This window comes from Nothoprocta perdicaria, unplaced genomic scaffold (assembly GCF_003342845.1).
Source record: "Nothoprocta perdicaria isolate Ctin4 unplaced genomic scaffold, notPer1 scaffold_49, whole genome shotgun sequence".
In the NCBI taxonomy this organism is placed as follows: domain Eukaryota; kingdom Metazoa; phylum Chordata; class Aves; order Tinamiformes; family Tinamidae; genus Nothoprocta; species Nothoprocta perdicaria.
Genome location: NW_020455743.1, coordinates 3,279,646 through 3,299,190, shown reverse-complemented (window position 1 = coordinate 3,299,190; position 19,545 = coordinate 3,279,646). Strand labels below are relative to the sequence as shown.

General features: G+C 35.8%; 1 protein-coding gene across 1 annotated transcript in view; it reads left to right on the top strand.

Moving 5' to 3' along the window:
• The window catches only part of CFAP47 (cilia and flagella associated protein 47), a 283,396-nt gene that overhangs the window by 213,622 nt on the left and 50,229 nt on the right, over window positions 1-19,545 (top strand). The window lies entirely within an intron of this gene.

Here is a 19,545-nt window from a genome sequence, read left to right as displayed (position 1 = left end):
AAAAGTATTTATTTTCAAATGAAATTAATACACTTGAAAAGCACTCTTTTTAATTTATTTAAAACTGTTATTAGTTTACTTATTTTATTGATTAATGCTGCAACTAATATAATTTTCTAAGCCCCTGGAGTACTAGAAAGGAAAAACAGAGTTGCTAAGAAATTCATTTGTAAAATAAAATGCTTGATAGTTTGAAGGATCAGTTAAGGAGAAAAAGGAAGGGATAAAAATTTCCATGAATAAAGTAATGGAAAACTATTGTTGTTTTTACTGAATTCACAAATAACATGTAGGAAATAGCTTCACAGATATTTAGCTCTAGCTATACTTATCTCTTTCTTCAGACTTGCCAATACATTCAACTGTTTTTTTCTAAGATATTTGCACTACTGCAAATGACTATTTTCTGTGTTTTCCTCCATTTTTCCTGATAATTTCATACATGAAAATAAGTCTAAAAATGATAAAACTGAGCTTTTCCCAAAGAATTAAATCATTTGGTTTTAGTTATTAAATTTTAAGTGATATGGTTGGTTAGAGATGATTTGATAGTAGGATAGGAAAGTAATTAGTTGCATTTACTGTTGTAATTTTAACAAAATTTATTTATGATTTGCATGTGATAGCTATTTATTTGTTCAATTTATCTACTATTATAGTAGAAGCTTGGATTAATATAGAATTTACTGATCATTTAGGAGATCATAATGATTACAAACTACTGATAAAGAATTTTTCCTCTTCTGCAGAAATGTAGGAGATGGATTTGTTTCTGTATTTACACAAAATATTTTGATGTTTTTCTCAAGTTGTTTTTGTAAATGACTAAGTTATGTTTTATAATTCCAAAGCATACAAATAAATTATTCATATCTTAAAATATGTACTGGATGAAATAATTTTGCTTTTCAAGTTTCTCATGCACTTCTATGTGTGATAGTCTCTTTCTGTCCATCATAGCAATACACATTAGTATAGGTATCATATATTAAGCCATGCCATTTCCTACAGAGAAATAATATCTAACTCAAACTAAAGAGGTGAGCTGAAAAAGCAAAATGGGGCAGTTACTTATTTTCAGTTTAATTCAAAAATGTGCCTTATACTGGAATTTTCTTGGATATACACTCGAATACATCCTTTTGTTGTAGAAATTGTTGCAGAAATTGCTGTTCCCGGATTGTCTTTTCTCTGCTTGGAAGGTTGCTGTGGCTCAACAGTATTTCTGGGTGATAGAGCAAGAAGGGTTTAGACCAAAAAGTAGTTGTAACAGTTCATCTGGACATGCTATCATTTTCTATATGTATATTTTATACAGGCAAATATATATATAAGCTGTAGTTGTTGTCAAAAGATTATTTGTGTTTTTGCAGAGACGCTGTGAGGAACTGCCCAAAGCAATCTAATCCATAAAGCACATAGTAAAACTGACAGTGCAATCATTCGGCAGAAATATTACAGCAGCAAAGCAATCCTGATAAATTGTGCTTTCCACTATTCAGTCTTTTATACCTTTAATATTTTGTTGATGTAAATCTTCTGCTTCTAGCATTCCGCATGCCTGATCTCTTTTATTGGGAGATAGTAACACTGGTGAAGGCTTCTTCTGCACCTGTTCTCATTCACAATTCAGGGACAATGGAATCATATTAAGAATTATTTTTATGGAAAGATTCCATAATTCTTTCTCACCATACTTAACAGTGTATGAGAGGTGGATACACAGATCCTGAGGTTTAGGTGCAACAAAGATGGCATCCCCCTACTCTTCCTACAGTGAAGAAAGAATGCTCTGAAAGTGAAATTTACTCTTACTCCCCTTATTGGAATATGATTTTAAATTGCGGCATGGTTTTCTGAGCAACATTTACATTGCTAGACAAAATGCTTGTTGTTTATGCTTATTTTCTTCACTGTCTGGCCTTTGAACAATGCAAAAATTAAAGGGAGGTGTCTTGAGAAAATGGAAGAATCTAAGAGAAGAATCTCTTTTTTTTTTTTTTTTTTTTTTTTTAATAATACTTTTGCAAAAGAAAACCCCAACAACAACAAGAACAACAAAAACCCCAAACCTTGACATACTGTGAAATTGTCAGTCTTGGTAGGCTGTCCTTCCCTGCCTGGGCATCACAATCAGTGGTAACGTAAGTCTTCCAAAGTCTTCCTTGTTACTGTTCAGCAAACCCTGCTGTTTTACTACACCTGAACCCATTTTATATTCAACCTGCCGTCTTAGTGCTTTATGATTTAGCCTATTTAGTTGATGGTACAGGAGTTCTGTAAACTTGTCTGCTAGGAATATTTTGGCGTCGCATCAAACAGGAATAGTAAAGGGGGCACTTGGCAGAACCTTGTTTCTTAGATCTCTCCACTTTTCAGCACACATTTTAAAGGGTATATTTAGAAATCTCTTTACTTTAGAGCTGCCATGTAATATGGTCTTCCCTTTTTACTGAGGACTCTGGGATTATCTATTTAATTTTTCTCTCCAAATTTTGTATTACTGTAAAAATATATGTATTTATTTATTCTTCCAAGCACTTAAGAAGGCAAGATAAAATAAATTTGATAAATGCTTATATTGTGAACACAGTACGTTCCAAAATCTGCCTGCAGTAATAAGCCATTTGGATGGCAATTAAATTTGAGATATTAAAATTCTGTGTATGCACTTAGCATGCGACTGTAACAGTTTCATATTTTGTTAGACACTCTTTGAGAAAGCATTTTATTGTGCCTTTCTACTGTGTATTTTCCACTGTGATTATGAATAATTCAGCTTTCACCTAAGAAATGGCATAAATTTTCATCTGGTCGTCAAATCATTTTTACTGAAATAATAGATTTCAAGACCTTTTAATTCTGTACTTATTTGCATCTGTGCTGTTCTTTAAGTAATTCTACATCTGTAGTTAGTATATTTCTTGTGATTATTTTAAGACTGAAAGACAGTGAAACTTAACATACTTGTTTTTCCGCATTTTCTTAGATCCTTGGAAGAACCCCCCCTCTTTCTCATTCTTTCATTATCACAAAATAACTAAAAGATGTGGAAGAAAGAGTTGTTAGAAATAATTCTGCATTCCCACAGACTATTTTGGTATTGATAGAAATATCTCTCTTCCATGGTTCAGTTGCACCCTGTTACCATGATTTGGTCACCTGCAATGAGTAGAAATAATCTTATGTCTTACAACTTGAATTGGAGATTCTATCATTAAGCTGTCAATATTCATATAAAGAATTTGTTGGAAAGGGCCATTCAAGCATTTAGAAGACTTAGTGCGCAAACCTAACACTGCAATATCCTATTTTTATCTTTAGAAGCTGTTACAAATAATTAATTTAACTAGAAAGCAAGGAATAGCATCTGGAAAAAAATGAAATCTATGGTTCTTAGATTTTCTTAGTTATCCATATCCCATTCCAGTTAGCATAAATAACTTTAATCTGGAGTGAAATGAAGTTTTGACCTTTTTGTAGTAGAGTGGCAATAGCGAATAATACTGAATTTGAATGCCTAGTTCAGGCAAACAATTTGCAAATTATGTAAACTCTCTTCATGCTTTGGCAGAGCAGTTTGAATTGCAGTTTGATTCTAGGCTTGGTCCAGGCTTCTCTGGACCCTACAGATGAGGTTGTATCTTGACCCTTCTGCTGATCAAATGTCTCCAAAGCATGCTATGTCACAAATTGGCACTGTATTTTGGCTCTGTGCACCATCTGTGCAAAAGGCTTTTCAGTTGTGTGGTAGCCCTCGCTCTGGCTCTTCAGATCTCCATTCCAGTTGGGTAATGTCTTTAAGGGTGGAGAAAGAATCAGGTCAGAAGGAGATGACTGCATGGAGAAGACAATATCTCCTGAAGTCAACCATCCGTAGCTCCCACTGGTACTGTTTCTCAAGCCATGAGTGCATTTAGCTTATGAGATTGCAAGTTGTCCTTTTTTAATTTATGGTACTTAGGCTACAAATGCCTGAGACAGAGCTGCATTTAGACATTCTTCATGTAGGTAGCATTTCTCATGTCACAGTGGAAGTTGTTGCATGCTGACTGCAAGGCATTCTTGGAATCTGTGCAGATTGCCCAGGCAATGGTGCCCAGGCAATGCCATCTCTGGCGTTTGTTTCTGAACTGGAGGGGCAGTGAGAGCATACTGCATTAAGGCTGAGAGAGCTGGGCCTGTTCAGCCTGGAGAAGAGAAGGCTGAGGGGGGACCTGAGCAGTGTCTATAAATACCTCAAGGGAGGCAGTGAGGAGGAGGGGGCGGCCTCTTTTCAGTGGTGGCCAGCGACAGGACTAGAGGAAACGGCCACAAGCTGAGGCACCAAAAGTTCCACAGGAATTTAAGGAAACACTTCTTGTCAGTGAGGGTGACAGAGCCCTGGCACAGGCTGCCCAGAGAGGTTGTGGAGTCTCCTTCTCTGGAGATCTTCCAAACCCGCCTGGATGCCGCCCTGTGCCCCGTGCTCTGGGTGACCCTGCGTGTGCAGGGGGGTTGGACTCGGTGACCTCTGAGGTCCCTTCCAACCTTAAGCATTCTATGATTCTATGATACCATTGATCGTGTGGATTTGTTTAGGAGAAAAGATGATTAACCTGTGATTTCTTCATGCTCTCGGTAGCATCCTCTGATAACTTTACACTCTGGAGAACACCTGGACATCTGCAATTTGTGTAAACACCTTAATCTTTCTTTGCAATCACAGAAGAAGTAAACACATTGACTGAATCTGCTGAGTCCTTTAGGAATCTTGGTAATACAATGCAACCTTTCTTTTGGGAAGGTGTCACAGTTTGGTAGATCAGGCCATGTCTTGGAGTGTGCCCAGTTTTAATCCATGACTGTTGTCTGGTTTGAACCTTCAGCTAGCATTTTCCCTGGTTCTGATGTTTCTGGAGGTCCATCATGGCACCCACAAGCTTGTATAGAAGCATGTTTGCTTTATGAAATTCCCAAGAGAGAATGAAGACAGGTGTCTCTATTCTTCTCCACATATGTTGCAGTTTCCTGGCTGCTGAATGACAGTGATGATTCATTTTGCTGGTGTTACTCATGTTATTGATGACTGAGAAGCAAGTTTGAAGGAGAGTCTCATGACTGAGACATGCTTTCTTAAAAAGTGTGTGCAGAGACAGAACATGATGACAGACATGATGCAGCCTAAACTGTATTTACATTCTGAGAGATGTGCTAATAAAATCAGTTTATGCTGAGTGATAGCACTGTGGAGTGCAGGTTGTCTTTACTGCCAGCATGGAAACCCTGGAGAGCTGTCTAAAGCCACTGCATAGTCAAGGTTTTCCGCACCTGAGAAAATCAATGATAACAGCAGGAACATTTTTGTGCCATGCTTTAAGGCCCTCCTGCAAATTGACTGTATGGATGAATAGTTGGGAAATCTGTGCTCAAATATGTTTTCACAAAGTGTGATTCTAGGCAGCAGGAATTAGACTCAAACATTTTTCAGCACTCTGAGACAGGTACATATTTGGTAGGGGAAAAAATTTTCTAATATAAGGAACTATAAAACGTAAATACTTATCTTAGTACTTTCCTGGAAAAGTAGGCATAATTTATGTGATATATATATATATATTTATAGAGTCTATGCCCTCTTTCTGCCTTTGAGTTTTACTCTATGTATGATATAGACAAATCTATATTTATGTTTGGAAATCAGGTGACTGGCTAAAATAATTTGAAATGAATAAAGTGAAATGGAATGTTGTAAAAGGAAAGAGGAAATAGTGGTTAGTGTTCTTTTAAAAAGAATGTTTGGATTCAAAAAGCAGAACAGCACCTTCTCTTGACTATATTAGGAAATAACTTACCCACTCCAGCACGTTCTCCTGATGTTGTAGAAGAGGAGAAGAGGAAAAAGATATTCAGGGTACAAATGAAAGACAGGAAGACATCAGAAAGCTGTCTTTTGCTTAGTGTCATGCAGATCCTCCTAAGACTTCCCATGTGGGTTTATTATGGAAAACAGATTTTCAAGATATAATTGCCTCACAGATTTAAGCTAGGTCATGCAGTAGGTTTCATCAGAATCTCAAGATTTGTTACTGAACATCCAGTGTATAGTGCTTCAGAGCATTTAAACTATGCACATCAGCCTCAGGGGAGGCTATTATTTCATATTATCTGAGCTTACTTCTCTATTCAAAAAAAATCTGCTGTTTAAGAACTTGATAAGAAATTATCTCCTTCAATTTCAATAGAACTAGAAACTGAAAATAATGATAAATTCCATATTAGAATAGCATATTATTGCTGCTTATGTATTTGATAACAATTGTGGATTGTCAAGATTTTCTTGGAGTGTGTCCTTGAATAAGATAGAATTACTACCTCTCCTCTGCTTCTCACAGTTTTTGCTTCTAGACTTACCAGTTTATGTACTAAACCCAATGAAAATTCCAGACACACAGGTTTGTTTCATACTTTAAATCATTTTGCTAGATTAGCTGTAAAAATTTATCTGTTCATGTTTGCAGCTGCACGTGCACAGGATGGAAACTACCAGTCTATCAAACAAGTTGTTGCTTAAGCAGTTGAACTAAAAGAAGATTGATCTGTACACATATCTCTCTCTCTACCCGCTTCACCCATCCTCCTTCACTCTTGAAATAACCTTGACATGTCTCTGTTTCCTATGAGTTTGTCTTTGCAAGGCAACACATCCCTGCTGCACCCCAAACATACATTGTAGCTTCTACCCATCTCTAACCAAACCACTCAAGTCCTGTATCACAGAATGACAGAACCTTTAAGGTTGGAAGGGACCTCTAGAGATTATCCAGTCCAACCCCCTGCTCCAGCAGGGACACCCAGAGCACGGGGCACAGGGCGGCATCCAGGCGGGTTTGGAAGATCTCCAGAGAAGGAGACTCCACAACCTCTCTGGGCAGCCTGTGCCAGGGCTCTGGCACATGTATGAGAGCTACATCTGTGGAGTCTGTGGTGTAGCTTTGGTTTTACTGGTGAAGTTAACAGTTCTAGTCTATGCAGCCATTGAGTTTCACAAAGGACTGAAGCCTCTCTAACCAAGTTAGAGACTTCTAACTTTGTTCAGAGTGTCCCCATCCTCCCACTCAGAAGCCCTATTGTTACTCATATTTATAGAGAAATGGATGTAAAGATGGAACAATAATATCCTTTTTCCTTAGGAATAAGCCGAAAACAGTTGGACCAATTTGTTTTAAGGCACAAATACTAGGAGGCTGTATGGAAAATGAGCTTTCAACCTTAAAATTTTATGCCTTTTCTAAATGTCCTTAATAACTATATTTTTTATACGGTAATTTTTTCCAGATTTTTTTCCAGATATTATTTTTTATTTTATTTTAAATTTAAATTTTATTTTTTGTCAAAGAATGAATTCTTGAAAGAATTTGGAAAAGTTACACTGAGATTAAAAAAAGAGTCTCAAGCGCAAGACAAAAGCTGAGTGAAGGTCAAATTACATGTATGGTATGTATACATTAACTAAATAACACTTTTTACCAGCAAATTTTAAAGTCAGTGAAACCTTAAACCTTGAGATTTTTCTTAAGTAGAATATGATTTAGCTGGCCTGCTGGAGTATTGTATACTTTGGCTTCATTTTAAAAATTTCATTTTCCAAGTATTAAACTTTTATTTACCTATTTCAATGTGAGATTCTGATCCCTGCTCCTACCTCTTTTTTCCAGTCTGAGGAATCACTGGGCACAGGGTCCTAGCAGGCATCAATAAGACTATTCTGTGAACTCTGGCTGCTGTGTTTGACTGATATATTGAAATACTTATATAGCATGGCTATACCAAGAGTGTCTCTTAATGTAACACAATTACAGGTGTATCTGATGTATCTTCTTTTTTAAAAAAAGTCCTTATTGGAAAAGACCAGCTGTAAGCTCTGCAATGCCATACCTGTTAAACCATGTCCCCAAGTGACTCATAGATACATTTCTTGAACACTGCTCTGGATAGCAGTGTCGACTACTCCTTCATGTGCAAGTTTTTCCTAATATCTAACCTGAATGCCCTCTGGCGCAACTTGAGGCCATTTCCTCTTAACTCATTTTAGACAAAAGAGGAATAAGTGCACAGAAACCCAAACTAATATAAAACAAATCATTTCCATGACTATTTTGCCAAATTCCTAACTTTGCTTTTACATTCTTTGCAGAGCTCTACAGACTCTTTTGTCTACCCACTCCATCCGTAATTCTGTTTGACAGCCCTTTGATAAATATATATATATGTGTTGCTTTCTGAGAGTGTTTTTGTATTGCAGTCTGAGTTGTAAATCCATAGCATCTCCATCTGAATTACACTCAGCAAAGAATAGAAAGGAAAGAGGCTTTTTAAAAATTTAGTCAATAAGCCGTCAGAACTAGTTACATGAATTGATTAGAAATGCTGGTGGAGTGCGATGGCCATGGAGACATTTATTTTCTGCTTCTTGGTGGAGTCAGTTGGCTGTGCTTTAGTTTAGGAGTATATGCATTGGGTAGATCAAAAATTGTTGCCTGAGAGGGTCTGTGATATAAGAAAATATTTATTATACTTTAAAACAATGTGATCAGCAGGCTGTTAGAAATACCCGTATCTGGTAGACTTTGTCACTATAGGGAGTTCTCCTTCCCCTTCTGCTGGCATAGACTGACACACAGACTGGCTCACACACACACATGCACACACATGTAATCTCTGCCAACCACACAGATCAGCAGAGAGCAGAGCCCTCGCCAGCACCACTGCAAAAAGAAGTAGCCCTCATGTAAGTGTGAACAGCATGGACAGCTTCATGCTGTTCCTGCTGCTTGGCCGATCAGGACTGACAGATGCTGGAGGTACCTGCACTCTCACACGCTCACTGATTCTTTGATTATTAGCGTGAACTTTTAAATATATCTGATGTTCATGCCCAGATTGTAGATCACTCATCCAGTCACCAGCTCTGACCTTGAGCCGTCTGCGTGCAGATCTGCTCCTACTCTGTGGCTAAGGCAGCTTCAAGTTCACATGCACACACGTTCATTCAGGCACCTTATAAGCACACACATGTTCACTGGTCTCCTGAATACTGATGTGGATTTAAGTCTGTCCTGTATCCATGCTCAGACTCTAGTTTCTCTGCCTAGATACTGTCCCTGAGTGTGTTTTTCCAGATGCTGGTCTCTTATCTGCTGTATGACCTGTGCAAAACACTCATCTTTCTCGTAGACTCATTCTCTCCCTTGACGGGTACTCTGACCTTACCTTGCTTACTGACTACTCTGTTTTGAACTTCACTAGGGGTTCACACACGCAGAGGCTCAGAGTAGGAGCAAACTCTTCTGTTTCCTCCCATGAACATCCTATAATGTTTCATACAATCCTAAAAGTATCTCTGCTCCGTTCCCCAAATCCATCCCCCTTTTGCCAAATGGACAGCGCTAACAGAGAGACACGTTTTCTAAATTGTATGTTTGTACTATAGCTTTTAAAATCAAAAGTCTTAGTGTCTTAATATGGGCAAATGTATTAGTCTTATTCACAGAAAATTTTACAGATTTTTGCTGCAGTTCAGAAAAACATAGTTTGAGACTGACATTAGCATGGTAATCTTAGCTTAAGTATCCAGCTTGGCAAAACTGTGATTTACTGAAGGGCAGATTTTAACAATGGAAAGGACATACTTGTTTTATGAAAGATAATAGTTTTACTTCATCCACACACAAATGTTATATTTATTTATGTGGTAAGGCATGTGATTAATTGACAAAAAACAGCTACTAGCCATCACATTCAGGAGACAGATATGACTCCTGATTCATGACAGGAGAAGGTGCATCTGGCTTGTTCTCTACTGACGGGTGGATGAATTTCTTGATTCAGTAAAGTATTTGAGCATATTTGGCTTCCAGCATGTAAGACAATACCTAAGGAGCAATGAACTTAAATTTAAGCATTGTTCCAATTGCAGCAAAATTACAGAAAATACATATACTAGGCATGTATTCTAATTCTTGTGATGTGTATGGAGGTGGGATTATTTGTGTGTCTAATTATTTTGATAAATATTTTAGTGTGCCAGTATCTATATGCTTACCTCAGACTTACATATTTCTCCTTGTCCATAAGATAGCATTAAAACTAACCTGGATCAATAACAATATAACTTCAGTTTTTAGCAAATGGAGTCATTTGAATTATTCACTGTAGGAGAGGGATAATTTAATTAAAATGAGCATCATATTCTTACTATGTTGCTACTTTAATCCGCTTCCCTTGATATTTTGTCATACTATTACTAAGTTTAACAAAGTATTCAAATTTTTTTTATGGGGGAGGTAATAAATTATTCACATTCTCATTAAAATTTGATATCTTTCAGTTACAAGAGGGAATTAGATTCTCTGATTTACTTTTCTGTCACAAAGCCTGCATGATTAGGCAAGTCCTATTTTGATTTGCTAAAGCCACTGGGATTGTACCTGCCTGTGTATTTACAAAAAGACTACTTATCACTGGTGGCTCTCTCTTCTCTATGTAAGTCTCAGTAAAATTTCTCTTTCTCTTTTACCTTTTGTAATGCATACATAGTCATATTTGCATCTTTCACTGTATTTATGATGGAATCTTTCACGGTTACATGAAGATCATTTTGATTCCTTCATTTCCTAATATCAGTAGTCATTATGTTGAATCTTACAAAAATAATTATGTTTAAGCAGTATTTATTTCTTTGAAGATGTGCATCATTACTACTAGTCTGGAAAAAAAGGGGGAACAAAGAGTAAGGGCAATACTGCCATGTATGCAATGTTCCAGACAGGAAGACGTGCTTCAAGTGTACCTAAATCTTTGCCTCTATTCTACTGTAATGTTCATCCTGCTTCTAAATCATAAAAGTTAGCAGAGAGGATTTTGACACTATGGGATATCATTTGGATGTTCATCGGGAAATCTGAAACACAGATTTATGTTAGATGAGAAGTATTTGAATCATGACCTTTGGTAATGAAAGAGTAGTACCTCAGCACCACTGAATCGAGCAACAGAAAGTTGTTGCTTGGACATCAGAGTTTGCTAACAACGGATGTAAGATGCTTTGCTATATTTGTAGTCGCTTTATAGAGTGTGGTCTTCTGCTGAGTGAGGAGAAATTGTATTTCTTTGCACAGTAGTAATATCTGTTGAAAGACAACACATTTAAGGCCTCATGGCAGCAAAGCTGGAAGGTTGTTAAGACTTTTTGGGACATTCAGAAACACTGATTTTTTTTTTTCTAAGAAACTACATTTAGCCTGCAATGGTGTATGCCCAAGCATCTAAGGCTTCTAGTATTACTGTTGGTATGTTATTTTAGGTAAAATCTGTGTTTTTAAAAAGAATTATAACCTTTAAAAATTAAGTAGCTAATGAAAATACACTGAAACTTAAGTAGTTTTCATTGTCGCATTTTACTGAGGGTTCTGATAACATTCTCTGTATAGGGTGAGTCTTTCAAAACAAAGTGCAGAGATTTGAAAAGGAAGCAAATCTTTTTTTCATAATTCTTTGAGGAAGCGTTTATAAACAGGTGAGTCTAAATGAAGGCTCAGAGTGCAGACTGTTTCATGCAATTGTTAATAAGTCATTGAAATTTTCTTGATATGACTCAGTTTATCTGTAAACAGCTACTTTTGGCTTCCTCATTAAGGTGTTACTGGAATTCATGTTCAGTGGTCTAACAAATTCAAAGTTGCAGTAACACATGAGGGCTTCTTGTACTAGATTAACTGTATTTATTAAATACAAATAATGTTTTGAGGTTGCATTCTTTGTGCATTTGTTTTATAGGAATCATAATGTTAAATATACTTGTTTTGGAAATTAAAATGAAAATGGTAATATTGCAATAACTTTTGATGTTGAATTCTCTAATCTTTATCTGATTGTTTTAACAAGCACTGAAAATCCCTTATACATTAAATCTTTTTCTCTTACATCTATAGATTTTAAGATTAACTAGAGGGTAATAGCCCATAAAAATTGATCTCTATTAATTACAAGTAGCTCTGCCTTTTTCGCAATGAATACCAATGCTGGAAACTAATCCCACAGTTTTGTCACCCTTTATATTATGTCTGTTACATGCAAGCAGCAGAAACCACCAACTGAAACATGTGCAGTCCTATTAGGGACTGTAATAGATCTTTTTTTTCTAGCTGTTATATATATATATATTTTTTTTTCTACTAAATAGGAAAATAAGAAGTTGATTGTTGACGAGAAATGTTATTCAGACCTTTATAAATAACACAATAACTTTTCTGCTTGAACAAACATGCAGTTCATTTTTTTTTTCTTCTCTCACATTAGCATAAGACCACAGTATATAATATGTAGCAGAATGCCAGTAGCTATTGAGGAAATTTTGATTCATCCATATCTGTCCAGCTTGCTTTACATCTCTTTAACTGTAAAATATCCAAAGTTGGATATTTTGACCATTTTCCAAGTCTGGAATGTATTCCTGCATTGTTTTTATTTCATGGATCTAGGGATTATTTACCTAGTTATCCCAATTCTGAGTTGAGCAGTTTCTCTTGGTACCTCTGCCAGTTATTGATTAGAGAAATAGAAGCTTTTCAGACTTCTGAAAATATAGTGTTATCCTGTGTTGTCTTGCTCAGATGTTGCAATGCTCATTAGCCACGTTTTGTTATATTTGCTTGCTATGGAGATCTTTAAGTAGGCTAATCAAGAGATTTAACACAAAAATAATGTTTCAACAAATCATAACTATGCAAGGTAATGTTTTGAACTGAACATTCTTAATTTACTTGTATAACCTTGTTGTATTCCTTCAGTGTTTTCATAAGCAGCAGTAAGCTTTCTGCACCAAGACTACTTGTCATTTTTTTCCCCCCAACAGGAATACTTCACAGTAGTCTGGGAATATTTTACCTCTGAGTATTTTAGGAGTAAATTCTTGGTTATTTACAGAGTTGGCATCATAGTAATAGATTATATTATGATGAAGGTTTTCAATACATATTATTTTAATATTGGATTTCTTAATACTATTTCATTCTGATTAATTTTGAAAAGCCTTTTTAAAAAAAATCTCATTTAGAAAAGGTTCTTTGTAGCCTGTTTGTGTGATTATCTATGAAGTTAGTGGAGGAAAAGGAGAGAAGTATTAAACGAGACACAGGAAAGATCCACAATTAGATGAGTTATCTGTACTAATTCTGTTACTAATTCTGTGAACCTGAATCATTTTTTTTGTCTCCATGAATACTATTATTAGAATCTGAAAGACTAAATCAAAATAATTTTGTTTATTTTTATTCACTTTAATCATCTTAAAAGGAAGAGTACCATTCTAACACATTAAATTCAGATACTTTTGCCATACTTAAATCTAAATTTGCTCTTCTAAAACTTGAGAACACGATAGAAGAACCTGGACTATCTCTTGAGATTTTACACTTTCTTTACAAAGATTCTTTCTTGGAGGTGTCACCTGTGTCACCTTCTGTTAGGGAAAGATTAAAGAAATAATATGCATTCATAAAAAAAAAAAAAAAAAAAGTGATATAAGTAAGCCTTTGACACTCAAGCACTGAGCTTGCCATGGCATCTTCATAGGCAAGCTCAGAAAGTGTGGATTAGGTGAGTGGACAGTGAGGTGGACTGAGAATCAGCTGACTGGCAGATCCCAAATGCTTGTCCAAATGCATCTGGAGTACTGTGTCCCCAGGATGAGAGACATGGAGCTACTGCAGTGAGTCGTGTGGAGGTTGATGAAAAGACTGAAAGGTCGTCCTCATTATGAGGAAAGACTGAGAAACCTGGGACTGTCCAGCCTGGAGAAGACTGAGGGAAAATCTGCTCAATGTGTTTAAGTATCTGAAAGGGAGGAAGTAGACAGGATGAAGCCAGACTCTTTTCAGAAAAAAAGAGTGCCCAGCATTTCTGGAACAAACTGAAACATTGGAAGGTCTGCCTGAACATAAGGAAAAAACTTCCTTATTGTGAGGGTAAGAGAACACTGTAACAGGGTATTCGGGGAGTTTATGGAGTCTGCATCCTTGGAAATACTCAAAAGTTGTCTGGCTGGAGTCCTGTGCAATGTGCCATAGGTGACCCTTCTTGAGCGCTAGTTTGGACTAGATGATCTCCAAAGTTCTCTTCGGACTTCAACCATTCTGTGTAAAATTAATCCTCTCTTTTGATATATTTAGAAACTGAAAAACCTCAAAATGTTGTGGTGAAGGAGAATGAGTGTTATTTTCTAGAAGAAGTAGCTATCCAAATAGGGAGGAGCATCAGAATGGAAAGTTGCCTAAATGTCAGTCCGAGGAAAAAAATCTACTTTCGGCAAATTATTTTCTAATTTAACACAAACAACTATTATTTCAAAATCAGTTAAATGTACACACAGATTAAGTGCATGTTCTGCACTTAAAGGTTTACAAGAGAACTGGCCTGAAATATTTGTTGATGTTCAAAAATGAGTCATTAATTTCGTTTGCAATACAACGTCTTGTCAAAAGAAAATAACAACCAAAATTCTTTTATGCGGTAGTATTTCCAAAGGATAAAAATGATGCATACTTATATATGTCCAAAATAATTGCTGCAGTAGAGTTTACTGAAAGATATAAAACAAATAGTGATTTTTTTTCATTAATAGTTTGATTTTTTTCCTGTAAGCCTTTTCTGTATGAATTGTATACTCAGTCTGTCCTTCAAATAATATTGTATATCATATATATCATTTGATTAAGCAATGTCAAGATAGACAATATAGATAGACAATAAAAACTTTGCATTTCAAAGGTGAATCTTCTTGCTCTTTGGTTAAGAATTCTGATTCTTAATTCTTAATTCAGAATTCTAATTCTTAATTCTTCTAATTAACCCAACAAAAAGAAATCAATTTAAACTAATTATGAATCTTAAAAGTATATCCTTACAGTTACTGTGAGATGACACTTTGAAAAAGTACACTTTTCCATTATAACTGTATCATAGCTCTCTAAAATTTACTTTTAAATAACTGGAATTCTCAAGAATATGCCATGTTAACTTTTCCGTGCAAATCCATTTCCAGCTAATAGGCAAAATTCTTTTTTCTGCTCTTTTTTAAAAAATTCATTTCCTGCTAGAAAATGAGATACTTGAAACTCTTTACAGATCTAGAATAAAAGTGATCTTACCCTCAGAGAATTTATGAAGGGCCTTTTAGTTATTTCCAGATTATGATCAAGTTATTTCCCTGGTTCAGCTTTCACCTTCTGCTCCATTGTCATCATTCTTGTGAAATGAGAAGTTATATTTGCTGTTCAATTGTAGGAATAAGCTGAAGAGCTACTATCATATGTTTGAAAGAGCAACATGTCAAGAAATCAAGTGAATTATTTTTCTTGTGTTAGGGTGAAGGAATGGTAATCTATTTAGGAATTAATATATTCCACTAAAAATATAGTTCTGAATAAAAGCAAAAAAAATGGTTAAGTCTAGACTAAACATTTGCTTATTGCTTACCAGTGTATACACGGAATGTATACATATATACATAGGAAAGCATATATACATATACCAAATGTGTATATAAATGTACACTGCATACTTTTGAAAGGCTGCTTCAATTACATATATAAGATACATGAAAAGTGAAAATTTTATTGTTAGACCTTTTCATTTTATGTAAAGACTAATGATCACAAAGGCAAACACAGTGATTCTTTAGGCACAGAAGACTACAATGCCGTGTGTAGAGAAAAGAAAGCTTGAGCAAGCCATACTCTTGATAAGTGTATAGGTATAGTACTGGAGGTACAAAAGTTCTTGATCTAATTTCAGCATTTTTTCTTCCAGAAGTAGTAAAAGAATAAACAAAGTACTAAAATGGAAATTTTGAAAAGCTGATAAAAATTTAGAGTATTATTTTGCCTTTATGATTGAATATACACATTTATAAAGGTTCCAGGATACAAAATGAGAGAGAGATTAATGCCAGTTACATAACTGATCAAAGATAAATTAAGTGGTGACTCCTTTGCCTTACCTCTCTAAAACTAAGCATACTGATAAAAGAAGAGCAATTCGTTTGTAAAAAAGGACGGACTGAACCCGGGTCAGAAGTTAAATGCAGAAAAGTACATTGAGCTTTATCAACTCTGAGAACAATTCTCAAAAAAATATATGGAGGAATTCTTCATCACTGGAAACATCTAAATCATGGGAACATGTTTTCTCTAATTATAGAGTCTCTTGCTCAAGACTATTTACTGAAACTGCATCTTGATTTTTCAGAATGAATTCTAGGAAATCCTGTATATTTAGGTCAGGTTAACTGATCACAATGACTGTAATGTTTATCAGTGAGATGAAAAAATGAAAAAAAAAAAAAACAACAAAAACTACAGTTAGTTTTTCTTCATCACTTTCTATTTCTTTCCTATCCTAGCTGCCATATATCCAAAAAATAAGGCTTTTAATTTCTTCTTTAAGTTGATACAGATGAAAGTTTTTTGATGACTTGATCACTATCATCTTTATATATAAGGGTTTCTTCCTCTACTTCTCTTCATTTGGTACCTATGACAAAGAGCTGCTAGAAGAAGCCTTTCCATTTATTCAGCTGCTTATTATAAGTCACTTCACCTTGAGCTGCTTCACAGACTGTCCTCAACCATATGGATACACCTGAGATTTGAAGACTGCCTGCTTCTCATTTTCACAGATGTGAAATGAGTAGTCCTAACTGATGAAGTCACTAAGATTTTCATTCCCAGTTAGCTCAGCACAAACAATTCTCAGTGGAAGGATTATAATTATTATAATAATTCATGTAGAATCTCTCCTCTATATTCCAGAATAATATTGTTATGCAGTTTTATCCAGTACTGTTGTAATCCAAGCTTGAAAAACAATTCAATAAGGATAATCTCTCTTCCTCCTTTCATGATCATTGTGATTTGCGTTTACAGGTTGGGACCAATGGCACAATCCTGTGTTTACACTCTTTTAAACCATATTTTATTCCAGTATTTTAGATAATTCAGCCTACACAGATGTCTATATCTTATTTTTATAAATTTCAGATACTCTAAATCCAATCTTACTCTAAATCCAATCTTACTCCTAAACTATTGCTAGCACAACTAAACAAGTGAAAATCAATTTATGCCAAGACAAATCTCAATCAAATCCCAAGACTGCCCTGTTAAGGCTACTACTCAGGCTTTTACTAGTAAAAGACATGTGTTATCACCACAACTGTTGTTTTAAGAGGTTAGTGCAATTAAAGGGCAAATGTTATTTTTCAAGGGAGTTGTTATCAACTTGTTGAGTACTAAGAAAACAAAAATGCAATATGGAGCTCAGCTATGCCATTCTGGAGAAACCTGGGAGACTAAAATACCAAAAAGTATAAATATTAAGATTATTAAATCTTAGAACTCAGAAAATACATGAAATATATGTATGCTATTTTCAGAGGAGAATAATAGCTACACAGATACCTCTTCTGGCTGCCTCAGAAGGTTCTAAGCTATGTCAAGGAAGGAGCCTTGGAGCAGGCAAAAGCACCGAGTAATCACTGTATCTCATTCACATGGGAAAGTAAATCAGAGAGCTCTATCTGCTTTCAGTTACTCTCTGCTCTACACGGTGTGACAGAGCTCCTGACAACTTGTAACAAATTGTACATTTTTTGGTTGAATGTAAGAAGCAGAAGCACGTAGCAGCACTAGTTTCATTACGACTTTCAATTTTGATTAAAATCTGCCATAGCTCCATAACTTCATTGTGCCCTCAGAGATTAGACAAAGAGATACATATATTCAAGAAAAAAGTTTAAAATGAAAGTAAAAATATATCTGTCAAAAAAAAAAACCACAGATATTTGACATATGTCAAAAATTCAATTATGCCTGAACTGAAGCAATTACAGTTTTCTTTCAGCCATATACTCAAGATATTTTGGTGTGTGTTTGGGTCTAGAACAAGTTTAAGTAAAGGAGCATGCTCTCATGGCTTAATTTATTTGGTAGTGCTATATCTAAGGGTAAAGGGAACTTTCTCTGAGGGAGAAAAGATGAAGTTTGTTTGTCTGCAGCTGGGCTCCAAAATGAAAATCACACTTTTCTATGAAGACTGTGACATTTCCTGAGTAGCTCTTGCGCTTTAAAAAAAAAAAGGTATGGTTATTTTCTGCTTTTGTTAAAATGTTGTGCAGGATATTAAGTGCTAATAGCCTGGCTTTTGTCATAATCATAATACAGTGAATTCACTGCAGTGGAGCAGGAGAGAGGCTGAATGGGCTGCACTTTTCCCATTAGTACAATTGAGTAGCTTGCAAACATGTAAGCTGTTTCTGAAATATGTGGCTATCTTTTCCTTCGCTCATCCCCACTATCCATCTCCATCCACACTCTGTCTCCAGCCCTTCTTGTATGCCAGCAGTTATCAACCTCTCTTTGAAAATATGAGAAATGTATTTGCATGTGAGCAGAAATAAGGAAGAAAATTAGTTAATGCAGGAAAACTGATGCTTTACTTGTCTGTTTGTGAGGTGCCACAACTGGAGTCATTCAGAGACGGGTGTTGATGCAGCTTTTACCGTGGTCATGTCCGAGGGTTGTGCAGTTTTTCCCTTGGCTTTGCAGTGTGCTTCCTGCTGTCGCTGGCTTTGAATCTAGGTGATCAATGTGCTGGAGATGTGGATGCCTGCTCACAAAACTTTATAAACATATTGTCAGGGAAATAAGGATGATAAGCAATTTTCAAATGGATTGGATGACTAAGGGAAGATGGGATAGATGTATTCTCTATCAGGTTCTTGAAAAAAAGAGTGTGATCTTGGAAGGAAAAAGAAAAAAACAAGAGAAACTGACAATCTCAGAAAAAAAAAATGTTAACCATAGCACAATTAGAAAACCTTTACTAGACTTATTCCCGATTATTCTTCAAAATCCGGTCCCTGCAGTGCTGGATCTTTCTTTCTCAGTCCCACTGCTTGTTATTCCCTGTCTTTACCTTCTATCTTCCAGTCCCACCTGTGTCTAATGTACTGTTCTGTACTGCTGCTTGATCTTCTTTCACTTTTTCAGTCATCTCTTCTCCTACCATGCAGATGTCTGTTTCCTAATGTGCCTGCTGATTGCATTTCTGTAAAGGGAACTCAGAGACCATCTTCATAGCACCTGTGGAGGGAAATAAACAGGATACTCCTTGCTACCAAGGTGTATGCAAAAGATAGCACCATAGCACCAGAGGTGAAAATATTCTTAAACCTGCAAGTATCTGCATGCCAGGATTTTTTTTTTTTTTTTTTTTTTTTTCAGTTTACAGCTCTGCAACAACTGTCTAAAGTTGCAGGTACCAAGGTTTAGGAGATTAGATATTTTCTATACTCTGATGCTCTGACCAAGTTCATCTAGATACTTTGTGTGTGAGAAATGTAATGCTTAATATCAGAATCAGCTATTTGAAGGTATGTGACGTTACACAGGATTTTGGGTTAGCAGAGCGGATGCAGCAAGGTAGTGAAACCACAATACAAGGGCA